The 13560-nt window shown below is 37.1% G+C and overlaps 1 pseudogene; it reads right to left on the bottom strand.

Annotated features, from left to right (window-relative positions):
* Positions 1 to 13560, bottom strand: part of Vmn2r116l-ps14 (vomeronasal 2, receptor 116 like, pseudogene 14) — a 35399-nt pseudogene that overhangs the window by 13133 nt on the left and 8706 nt on the right.

The raw sequence follows: 13560 nt of genomic DNA, 5'->3' as shown, positions 1-13560 counted from the left end.
CCAATTCTCCCACCAAAACAAACATGGAATATCCAAACACACCAGAAAAGCAAGATCTAGTTTCAAAATCATATTTGATCATGATGCTGGAGGACTTCAAGAAAGACATGAACACACTTAGGGAAGCACAGGAAAACATTAATAAACAAGTGGAAGCCTACAGAGAGGAATCGCAAAAATCCCTGAAAGAATTCCAGGAAAACACAATCAAACAGTTGAAGGAATTAAAAATGGAAATAGAAGCAATCAAGAAAGAACACATGGAAACAACCCTGGATATAGAAAACCAAAAAAGGGACAAGGAGCTGTAGATACAAGCTTCACCAACAGAATACAAGAGATGGAAGAGAGAATCTCAGGAGCAGAAGATTCCATAGAAATCATTGACTCAACTGTCAAAGATAATGTAAAGCGGAAAAAGCTACTGGTCCAAAACATATAGGAAATCCAGGACTCAATGAGAAGATCAAACCTAAGGATAATAGGTATAGAAGAGAGTGAAGACTCCTAGCTCAAAGGACCAGTAAATATCTTCAACAAAATCATAGAAGAAAACTACCCTAACCTAAAAAAAGAGATACCCATAGACATACAAGAAGCCTACAGAACTCCAAATAGATTGGACCAGAAAAGAAACACCTCCCGTCACATAATTGTCAAAACACCAAACGCACAAAATAAAGAAAGAATATTAAAAGCAGTAAGGGAAAAAGGTCAAGTAACATATAAAGGGAGACCTATCAGAATCACACCAGACTTCTCGCCAGAAACTATGAAGGCCAGAAGATCCTGGACTGATGTCATACAGACCCTAAGAGAACACAAATGCCAGCCCAGGTTACTGTATCCAGCAAAACTCTCAATTAACATTGATGGAGAAACCAAGATATTCCATGACAAAACCAAATTTACACAATATCTTTCTACAAATCCAGCACTACAAAGGATAATAAATGGTAAAGCCCAACATAAGGAGGCAAGCTATACCCTAGAAGAAGCAAGAAACTAATCGTCTTGGCAACAAAACAAAGAGAATGAAAGCACACAAACATAACCTCACATCCAAATATGAATATAACGGGAAGCAATAATCACTATTCCTTAATATCTCTCAATATCAATGGCCTCAACTCCCCAATAAAAAGACATAGATTAACAAACTGGATACGCAACGAGGACCCTGCATTCTGCTGCCTACAGGAAACACACCTCAGAGACAAAGACAGACACTACCTCAGAGTGAAAGGCTGGAAAACAACTTTCCAAGCAAATGGTCAGAAGAAGCAAGCTGGAGTAGCCATTCTAATATCAAATAAAATCAATTTCCAACTAAAAGTCATCAAAAAAGATAAGGAAGGAAACTTCATATTCATCAAAGGAAAAATCAACCAAGATGAACTCTCAATCCTAAATATCTATGCCCCAAATACAAGGGCACCTACATACGTAAAAGAAACCTTACTAAAGCTCAAAACACACATTGCACCTCACACAATAATAGTGGGAGATTTCAACACCCCACTCTCATCAATGGACAGATCATGGAAACAGAAATTAAACAGTGATGTAGACAGACTAAGAGAAGTCATGAGCCAAATGGACTTAACGGATATTTATAGAACATTCTATCCTAAAGCAAAAGGATATACCTTCTTCTCAGCTCCTCATGGTACTTTCTCCAAAATTGACCATATAATTGGTCAAAAAACGGGCCTCAACAGGTACAGAAAGATAGAAATAATCCCATGCGTGCTATCAGACCACCACGGCCTAAAACTGGTCTTCAATAACAATAAGGGAAGAATGCCCACATATACGTGGAAATTGAACAATGCTCAACTCAATGATAACCTGGTCAAGGAAGAAATAAAGAAAGAAATTAAAAACTTTTTAGAATTTAATGAAAATGAAGATACAACATACTCAAACTTATGGGACACAATGAAAGCTGTGCTAAGAGGAAAACTCATAGCGCTGAGTGCCTGAGAAAGAAACAGGAAAGAGCATATGTCAGCAGCTTGAAGCACACCTAAAAGCTCTAGAACAAAAAGAAGCAAATACACCCAGGAGGAGTAGAAGGCAGGAAATAATCAAACTCAGAGCTGAAATCAACCAAGTAGAAACAAAAAGGACCATAGAAAGAATCAACAGAACCAAAAGTTGGTTCCTTGAGAAAATCAACAAGATAGATAAACCCTTAGCCAGACTAACGAGAGGACACAGAGAGTGTGTCCAAATTAACAAAATCAGAAATGAAAAGGGAGACATAACTACAGATTCAGAGGAAATTCAAAAAATCATCAGATCTTACTATAAAAACCTATATTCAACAAAATTTGAAAATCTTCAGGAAATGGACAATTTCCTAGACAGATACCAGGTATCGAAGTTAAATCAGGAACAGATAAACCAGTTAAACAACCCCATAACTCCTAAGGAAATAGAAGCAGTCATTAAAGGTCTCCCAACCAAAAAGAGCCCAGGTCCAGACGGGTTTAGTGCAGAATTCTATCAAACCTTCATAGAAGACCTCATACCAATATTATCCAAACTATTCCACAAAATTGAAACAGATGGAGCCCTACCGAATTCCTTCTACGAAGCCACAATTACTCTTATACCTAAACCACACAAAGACACAACAAAGAAAGAGAACTTCAGACCAATTTCCCTTATGAATATCGACGCAAAAATACTCAATAAAATTCTGGCAAACCGAATTCAAGAGCACATCAAAACAATCATCCACCATGATCAAGTAGGCTTCATCCCAGGCATGCAGGGATGGTTTAATATACGGAAAACCATCAACGTGATCCATTATATAAACAAATTGAAAGAACAGAACCACATGATCATTTCATTAGATGCTGAGAAAGCATTTGACAAAATTCAACACCCCTTCATGATAAAAGTCCTGGAAAGAATAGGAATTCAAGGCCCATACCTAAACATAGTAAAAGCCATATACAGCAAACCAGTTGCTAACATTAAACTAAATGGAGAGAAACTTGAAGCAATCCCACTAACATCAGGGACTAGACAAGGCTGCCCACTCTCTCCCTACTAATTCAATATAGTTCTAGAAGTTCTAGCCAGAGCAATCAGACAACAAAAGGAGATCAAAGGGATACAGATCGGAAAAGAAGAGGTCAAAATATCACTATTTGCAGATGACATGATAGTATATTTAAGTGATCCCAAAAGTTCCACCAGAGAACTACTAAAGCTGATAAACAACTTCAGCAAAGTGGCTGGGTATAAAATTAACTCAAATAAATCAGTTGCCTTCCTCTATACAAAAGAGAAACAAGCCGAGAAAGAAATTAGTGAAACGACACCCTTCATAATAGACCCAAATAATATAAAGTACCTCGGTGTGACTTTAACCAAGCAAGTAAATGATCTGTACAATAAGAACTTCAAGACACTGAGGAAAGAATTTGAAGAAGACCTCAGAAGATGGAAAGATCTCCCATGCTCATGGATTGGCAGGATTAATATAGTAAAAATGGCCATTTTACCAAAAGCAATCTACAGATTCAATGCAATCCCCATCAAAATACCAATCCAATTCTTCAAAGAGTTAGACAGAACAATTTGCAAATTCATCTGGAATAACAAAAAACCCAGGATAACTAAAGCTATCCTCAACAATAAAAGGACTTCAGGGGGAATCACTATCCCTGAACTCAAGCAGTATTACAGAGCAATAGTGATAAAAACTGCATGGTATTGGTACAGAGACAGACAGATAGACCAATGGAATAGAATTGAAGACCCAGAAATGAAACCACACACCTATGGTCACTTGATTTTTGACAAAGGAGCCAAAACCATCCAATGGAAAAAAGATAGCATTTTCAGCAAATGGTGCTGGTTCAACTGGAGGGCAACATGTAGAAGAATGCAGATCGATCCATGCTTATCACCCTGTACAAAGCTTAAGTCCAAGTGGATCAAGGACCTCCACATCAAACCAGACACACTCAAACTAATAGAAGAAAAACTAGGGAAGCATCTGGAACACATGGGCACCGGAAAAAATTTCCTGAACAAAACACCAATGGCTTATGCTCTAAGATCAAGAATCGACAAATGGGATCTCATAAAACTGCAAAGCTTCTGTAAGGCAAAGGACACGGTGGTTAGGACAAAACGGCAACCAACAGATTGGGAAAAGATCTTTACCAATCCTACAACAGATAGAGGCCTTATATCCAAAATATACAAAGAACTCAAGAAGTTAGACCGCAGGGAAACAAATAACCCTATTAAAAAATGGGGTTCAGAGCTAAACAAAGAATTCACAGCTGAGGAATGCCGAATGGCTGAGAAACACCTAAAGAAATGTTCAACATCTTTAGTCATAAGGGAAATGCAAATCAAAACAACCCTGAGATTTCAGCTCACACCAGTGCGATTGGCTACGATCAAAAACTCAGGTGACAGCAGATGCTGGCGAGGATGTGGAGAAAGAGGAACACTCCTCCATTGTTGGTGGGATTGCAGACTGGTACAACCATTCTGGAAATCTGTCCGGAGGTTCCTCAGAAAATTGGACATTGAACTGCCTGAGGATCCAGCTATACCTCTCTTGGGCATATACCCAAAAGATGCCTCAACATATAAAAGAGACACGTGCTCCACTATGTTCATCGCAGCCTTATTTATAATAGCCAGAAAATGGAAAGAACCCAGATGCCCTTCAACAGAGGAATGGATACAGAAAATGTGGTACATCTACACAATGGAATATTACTCAGCTATCAAAAACAACGAGTTTATGAAATTCGTGGGCAAATGGTTGGAACTGGAAAATATCATCCTGAGTGAGCTAACCCAATCACAGAAAGACATACATTGTATGCACTCATTGATAAGTGGCTATTAGCCCAAATGCTTGAATTACCCTAGATCCCTAGAACAAACGAAACTCAAGACGGATGATCAAAATGTGAATGCTTCACTACTCCTTTAAATGAGGAAAAAGAATACCCTTGGCAGGGAAGGGAAAGGCAAAGATTAAAACAGAGACTTAAGGAACACCCATTCAGAGCCTGCCCCACATGTGGCCCATACATATACAGCCACCCAATTAGACAAGATGGATGAAGCAAAGAAGTGCAGACCGACAGGAGCCGGATGTAGATCGCTCCTGAGAGACACAGCCAGAATACAGCAAATATAGAGGCGAATGCCAGCAGCAAACCACTGAACTGAGAATAGGTCCCCTATTGAAGGAATCAGAGAAAGAACTGGAAGAGCTTGAAGGGGCTCGAGACCCCAAAAGTACAACAATGCCAAGCAACCAGAGCTTCCAGGGACTAAGCCACTACCTAAAGTCTATACATGGACTGACCCTGGACTCTGACCCCATAGGTAGCAATGAATATCCTAGTAAGAGCACCAGTGGAAGGGGAAGCCCTGGGTCCTGCTAAGACTGAACCCCCAGTGAACTAGTCTATGGGAAAAGGGCGGCAATGGGGGGAGGGTTGGGAGGGGAACACCCATAAGGAAGGGGAGGGGGGGAGGGGGATGTTTGCCCCGAAACCGGGAAAGGGAATAACACTCGAAATGTATATAAGAAATACTCAAGTTAATAAAAAAAAAAGCCTACTTGTCATTACTTACATTTAGCTAATATTACCAAAAATTTTCAGCTATCATTGAAAATTATTTTTTACTTTTGTCTGGTTGCTGTTATTACCATATTGATGTGCTTTATTAGCCATTTCCTTGTCTGTTTTACTTGTGCTGTCTATACGTTCCTTTGAAATTTTGATTATATTATTTAAAAATGTGAAGGTGTTTTTCAAGTTTATTAAAAGTCATGTTTCTGTGACTACGAATGTTTGTAATTGTATTAATTAATGAGCTTGGTAAATGTCCTATTACAAGGGAAAACATTTTGGAGTATAATGATAAATGTTTGCAACTATGAATCTTAGTATTTCATAACTGTGACATTAGTCTCACTCATATCAACATGGGTTCTAGAGGTTTAAGATAAAGGAGGAAATTACTCTGTAAAAACACAAAGACATGAAAATAATACTGTTAAATATACAGGAAAGAATATCAAATAGTGGTGAAGAACAGTTTTATATTTGTTAAATTTCAGATAATGTTTCTGATATGTAAAATGTATATTTTATGCATGCATGAAATCTGAGAAGAATTCGTAAAACTATGTTAAAAATGAAAAAAAGAAATATAATACAGGAGCCTAGAAATTGGTTCCTGATATGACAAATTTTTCATTTCAGTATGTTGCAGTGTTTACTGTTGTGCAGTATAAATCAATAAGTTAGTATACACCCACCTTTCTACTTCCTGTGGCCAAATCAATCATGTCTTCATATAAGTGAAATTGTCCACCATGTGGAAAATATGGGCTGAACTGCCCTATCTTCAACTTAATCCTAAGGTGTTGTGAGCAGTTCTGCAGGTGAACAATGTCATAGTCTTCCTGCACTCTTACTCTCTCTTTCATAATCACTCTCTCCCCAAAAGGATTGGTGAAGTGGATCTTTCTCAAAAATGAGTGTAACTAAAAGACAAGCATTGCACAACAATGTACATACCATTCCTTAAAGTCATAAAATATATGATAATTTCATAGTAAAGGCAAGAATGAAAGAGAGAAATCACAACAAAACAATTGGAAAAATGAAATTTTCAGGTTTAAGTGAGTGTTCCTGATCCACTTGGATTGGAGCTTTGTACATTGTGATAAGAATAGATCAATTTTTATTCTTCTACATACCGACCTCCAGTTGAACCAGCAACATTTGTTGAAAATGTTTTTTTCCCACTACATAGTTTTAGTTCAACAGTCAAAGATCAAGTGACCGTAGGTGTGTTGATTCATTTTTGGGTCTTCAATTCTATTCCATTGATCTACCTGCATGATTCTGTACTAATACCATGCAGTTTATATCAGTATTTCTCTGTAATAGAGCTTGGGGTAAGAAATGGTGTTTCTCCTGGAAGTGCTTTAATTTATGGGAATAGCTTTTGCTAACCTGGATTTTGTTATTCCTAAAATATTTGCAAATTTCTCTTTATAACTGTGAAAAATTGAGTCTGTATTTTGATGGGTATTGCATTTTATCAGTATATTGCTTTCAGTAAGATGTCAATTTTTACTATATTAATACTGCCAATCTATGAACATGAGAGATCTTTCCACCTTCTTAGGTCTTCTTCAATGTCTTTCTTCAGAAACTTGAATTTCTTGTCATACAGATCTCTTACTCACTTGGTTAGAATCACACCAAGGTATTTCATATTAATTATGACTATTTTGATGGGTGCTGCTTCTCTAATTTCTTTCTCAGTCTGTTTATTCTTTTAGTAGAGGAAGGTTAATGATTTGTTTGAGTTAATTTTATATCCACTCCCTTTGCTGAAGTTGTTTATGAGCTGTAGGAATTTGGGGGATTGCTAAGTATACTATCATATCATCTGCAAATAGTGATGCTTTTACTTCTTTTCCAATTATTATCCCATTCTCCTTTCTTTGTTGTCTAATTGCTCTAGCTAGGATTTCAAGTACTACATTGAATAGATAGGGAGAGAGAGTTGTATAAGTGGATCAAGAACCTCTACATAAAACCAGATACTCAGAAACAAATAGAAAAGAATGTGGGGTGGTGCCTTGAACACATGGGCACAGGGGAAAATTTCCTGAACAGAACATCAAAGACTTACACTCTAAGATTATTAAGGAAAACATTTTACCTTATAAAATTGCAAAGCTTCCGGGAAAGGGAATAACACTCGAAATGTAAATAAGAAATACTCAAGTTAATAAAAAAAATTGCAAAGCTTCTGTATGACAAAGGACATTGTCAATAAAAAAAATCAAGCAACGTATTTGGAAAAGATCTTTATCAATCTTACATCAGATGGAGGGCTAATATTCAATATACACAAAGAACTCAAGAAGTTAGGCAACAGAGAATCAAATAACCCCTGTAAAAATGGGCTGCCGAACTAAAAAAGAATTTTTAGCTGAGGAATATTGAATAGCATAGAAGTATGTATAGAAAAGTTTTACATCCTTAGTCATCTGGTAAAGGAAATGCAAAGCAACACTGAAATTCCTCCTCACACCAGTCAGAATGGAGAAGATCAAAAATTCATGTGATAGTAGATGTTTTCCGGGATGTGGAAAAAAAATCCTCCATTGTTGGTATGATTGCAGGCTGGTACAACCACTTTGAAAATCACTCTTGTTGTTCCTCAGAAAATTCGACATTAGTATTACCTGAAGACCCAGTTATATCACTTCTGGGCATATATTTGACATATAACGTATAACAAGGACACATTCTCCATTATGTTCAAAGCATCCTTATTTATAATAGACAGAAGCTAGAAACAATCCAGATGTCCTTCATCAGAGGAATGGTTACAGAAAAAGTGGTAATTTACACAATGGAATATTACTCAGCTACTAAAAACTATGACTTCATGAAATTCTTAGGTTAATGGATGGATATTAAAAAAAAGTCATCTGGAGTAAGGTAACCCAATCACAAAAGAGCACATTGCATGCACTCACTGATAAGTGGATTTTAGCTCAAAAGCTATGAATACCCAAGATACAATTCACAGACAACCTGAAACTCAAGAAGAATGAAGACCAAAGTATGAATGCTTTAGATCTTCTTAGATGGGGGAACATAAATGTTCACAGGAGAAAATATGGTGACAAACTGTGTAACAAAGACCAAAGGAAATGTTAGGCAGATACTGCCATACCTGGAGATCCATCCCATATACAAACACATAGCCCAGACAATATTGTGGATGCCAGGAAGTACTTGTTGACAGGAGCCTGCTATATCTGTCTCTTGAGAGGCTTTGGAAAAAACTTACATGTATAGAGGCAGGGTGCTCACAGTCAACCATTAAACTGAGAATAGGGTCCCCAGTAGAGGAGTTAGAGAAAGGACTGAAGAAGCTGAAGGAGGTTGCAGCCACATAAGAAGAACAACAATATCAAGAAACAAGGATCCCCAGAACTGCCTGGGTGCCAGGGACTGAATCAAGAGTACACAGGGATGGACCTATGGCTCCAGTGGCAAATGATGCAGAGGATAGTTTTGACAGGCATCAATGGGAGGAGAGGCCTTAGTTCCTGTCATGTCTTGGTGCCCCAGTGTAGGGGAATGTCAGGGCAGGGAGCTGGGAGGGAGTCAGTGTTTGTGTGAAAGAGAGCCCATATAGTAACTGGGGGAGGACAGATGGGATATTGGGTTTCTGGAGAGGAAACTGGGGATGGGAATAATATTTAAAATGTACATTTAAAAATATCCAATAAAAGAAGAATATAAAATATTTTAAAAAATGAAATTATCGTAAAATTCCCAGAATTTCAGTTTTATCAGACAAGACTACAAAATTCAAACTGACAAAAATGCAAAACCAAACACAGATTGCACACACACACACACACACACACACACACACATTAACGCAAAGAAAGGCTCACTTCTTTTCCAAGTCACACATATAATAGAGCTATACATATCTTTATACATATTAAACACAAATATACATACATACATGTTAACAAACATATGTAAATATTTGGGCACAAAATCAGATACATATGCACAGATATGAAATACAGATATGAAAATACACAAAATATATTCACTGGCACACATACAAACACAGTCACTCAAACACACACATAGGCTTGCGCGCACACACACACACACACACACACACATACAGTAAAGGAAAATGGTCAAGTAACATACAAAGGCAGACCTATGAAAATTGTATCAGACTTCTCAACAGAGAGATGAAAGCTAGAAGATCCTAGCCAGATGCCATAGAGACCCTTAGAGCACAGAAATACCAGCACATGATATTTTGCCCATCAAAAATATCAATTAACAAAGATGGAGAAACAAAGATATTCCATAACAAGACCAAATGTACACAGTATCTTTTCACAAATCCAGGCCTACAAAGAAAATAAATGGAAAACACCAAAACAATTTGGGAAAACACACCCTAGGAAAAGCAAAAAGTAATCTTTCAACAAGCTCAAAATAAACCAGCCACTCAAACATAATTCCACTTCTAACAACAAAAATTACTGGAAATAGCAACCATTGTACCTTAATATCTCTTAACTTCAATGTACCTAATTCCCCCCAAAAGACATAGATTAATAGAGTGGGTACATGAACATGATTCAACATTGCGCTTCATACAACAAACACACTCCAGTAACAAAGAAAAACAGCACCTCAGAGCGAAAGTCTGGAAAAAAATTCAAAGCAAATGCTCCCAAAAAACAAGCTGGAGCAGTCATTCTAATACTGAATAATATCTCCTTTCAAACCAAAGTTAACAAAAAAGTTATGTCAGTATATTTTGTATGTATCAAAGGAAAAAATCTACCAAAATGAACTCTCAATTCTGAACATATATGCTCCAAATGCAAGGGAACTTACAATTATGAAAGAAATTTACTAGTGAGCAAATAATGCATTGTATTACACACAGTAATAGTTGGAGACTTTAACACCTCACTCTCATCAATGGACAGATGATGGAAACAGAAACTAAACAGAGACACATTAAAACTAACTGAAGTTATGAACGAAATGGAATAAACAGTTATCTGTAAAACATTTCATCCTAAAACAAAACAGTGCACCTTCTTTTCAGTTTTTTTGAAAGAATGAAATCTCATCAATTACCATCATGTTCACAAATGCAAAGCATATTTCCTTGTTTTGGCTCTCATTTTTCAACTCTGAGAGAAATTGATTGCCTTCATCATTATCTGAGATGAAAAGTCCAACTCAGTTCCAGTTGAAGTTTATAAAAGAGACCATTGCCAATACTAGTCATGTATTCTTTGGAGTCATCAGATAGATATAGGGAAATTGTTCCAAAACTGGCCATATAATCATTCAACAAATAGGCCTCATCAGATATAAGAAGATGGAAATATTCACATGCATCATATCAGATCACCATGGATGGAGCATGCATACACTAGCAAGTTAACAACACACTTGCAAGCTCTAGAACAAAAGAAGAAAATGCACTCAAGAGGAGTAGACAGAAGGAACTAATCAAACTCATGGCTGAAATCAACAAAGCAGAAACAATGAATAAAGAAAACGAGGAGCTAGTTTTTTGAGAAAATCAAGATATGTCTAAACCCTTAACCAGACTAACTAGCAAGCACAGAGATAGTATCCACATTAACAAAATCAGAAGTGAAAACCAAGACTTAACAGAAACTGAAGAAATTAAGAAATCATCAGCTCCTACTATAAAAGCCTATACTCAACAAAACTAGAAATTCTGGATGAGATGGAAAATGTAGCACAATGACAGGGTGTTGTTGCTAGAGTCGGTAGTGATGAGTGAGAGCATTTTCATAGAAGTAGGGGGTGGGGTTGGAGGTGAAGGAAAGGGTATAACATTTGCAATGATAATATATAAAATATACAAAATAAATGGAAAAAAGCTTTAATAATCTACCTTCAAGCAGTGAGTACTTGCTCCTTTGCCATAGCTGATTTCCTGATTATCAATTTGTTTCAGATTCTTTTCATGGAGAGCATGGGCCATGGCATACACAGCATTGTATATACTATGACTATTGTCATTAAAGGCTATGTCAAACTTCTGTTCCATTAGCCATTCCAATGAGACATTGGATGAATTACTCATCAGTATTTTACAGTAAGATGCTGAGGTTTCATATTCAAAGAAACTCCACTCTGGCTTTAATAAATATAAATCCATGCTTTTGAGATGGTACCATGTCTGTACAAAATTTTTAAATCCAGAAATCACATCATGGTGTTGTTGAAATGCTAGAGTTCCATAGAATGTTCCATGACTTAAGTCTCTCTTACTTGTTGGGAAATACAACTCTGATTTGGTAACCCATATCCTCTGTATGACTGGAGATGTCCATGTTCTGAAACACAGTTCAATAATACTGGGTCGTTCCCCATAAATGATAATAACATTTGCGGTTGACATCACAATTTGGTTGTAGTACATGTCAGTTTTTTCATGGAATGAATTCTCATTGATTGCCATCATGTTCACAAAGACAAAGCATATTTCCGTGTTGTGGGTCTCTTTTTTCAACTCTGTGAGAAATTGATTGCCTTCATCATTATCTGAGATGACAAGACCAACCCAGTTCCAGTTGAAGTAAAGTATGAAAGAGACCATTGCAAATGCTAGTGATGTATATTTGGGGTCATCTGATAGATATAAGGAAATTGTTCATTATCACTGAAAATGGAATGGAAAGGTCCGAAGGAAATCTGAAGGAACTACAATACAAAGAACAGCAAGAGTTGAAGTCAATTTAAAAAAAAACTTATAATTATACTTACTTACAACAAGTGATTACCTACAACTTTTCCTCTCATTCCTGATTTAAATGGTCAATGTTAGAACTCCTGTACCTCCCCTTCTAATGGGAGCAGCCCGCATAGCTCTTTGACAAAAATAATAATTTCCATTCTGTCATTCAGTTTCTGTCTTAATATCTGTGTTTCCAATGTTTAGAGAGATTTTAATATGTTTACAACTTTGGGATATTTGGCTATTATTTTTTTTTTAAAAAATATGCCTTAATCCAGAAATACTTCCACTATTTAAGAGGGAAGTCTGATGCATAATACTGCTTTAGTTTGTAGGAACAAATATTCTTATCTTTCCCTACTTGAAGTTATTTTGTGTATACTAGAGTTTGTGACTCACATAAAAATGCTAGAGATCTCCATTTCAGGACAAGGCTCAAAAATACTCTGTGAATGTCTGCCTATCTCCTCCTTAGGAAACGGATAAATAGAACAAAGTAAATTCAAAAATATAAACACAATCTGGCTGCGTAAAAGTGTTAGCAGCAAATCATATTCAAAGACTCATCCTACTAAATACACAAACAATTTTTCTGCGAAATGTATCAGATGCAATCCAAATACCACCTGAAGATTAAGAAGGATGACAAAAGTGCAGATGTTTCACTCCTTCTCAAAAGTGGGAACAAAAAATATTCAAAGGAGGCGATATGGAGGCAAAGTTTGGATCAGAGACTGAAGGACTGAAGGACGGGTCATTCAGAGCCTGTCCCACATTATATATATATATATATCTCCACCAAAACTAGATAAGATTGATGAAACTAAGAATTGCATGCTGGAAGTGAAGCCTGACAGGAGCTGGATGTAGATGTCTCCTGAGAGACACAACCAGAATAAGGCAAATACATAGGCAAATGCCAGCAACACACCACTGAACTGAGAGCAGGACCCCTGTAGTAGGAACCAGAGAAAGGGCTGAAAGAGCTGAAGAGGCTTGAGACCCCATAGGAACAACAATGCCAAACAACCAGAGCTTCTAGGGACTAAGCCACGACCCAAAGACTATACATGTACTGGGCTCCAAATCAGACGTAGCACTGAATAGCCTAGTAGAGGCAACAGTGGAAGGGGAAGTCCTTGGTCCTGCCAAGCCTGGATCTCCAGTGAATGGGATTTTTGGGGA

Source organism: Rattus norvegicus, chromosome 1, assembly GCF_036323735.1.
Source record: "Rattus norvegicus strain BN/NHsdMcwi chromosome 1, GRCr8, whole genome shotgun sequence".
NCBI lineage: Eukaryota > Metazoa > Chordata > Mammalia > Rodentia > Muridae > Rattus > Rattus norvegicus.
This window is presented reverse-complemented; position numbering and strand designations above follow the sequence as displayed.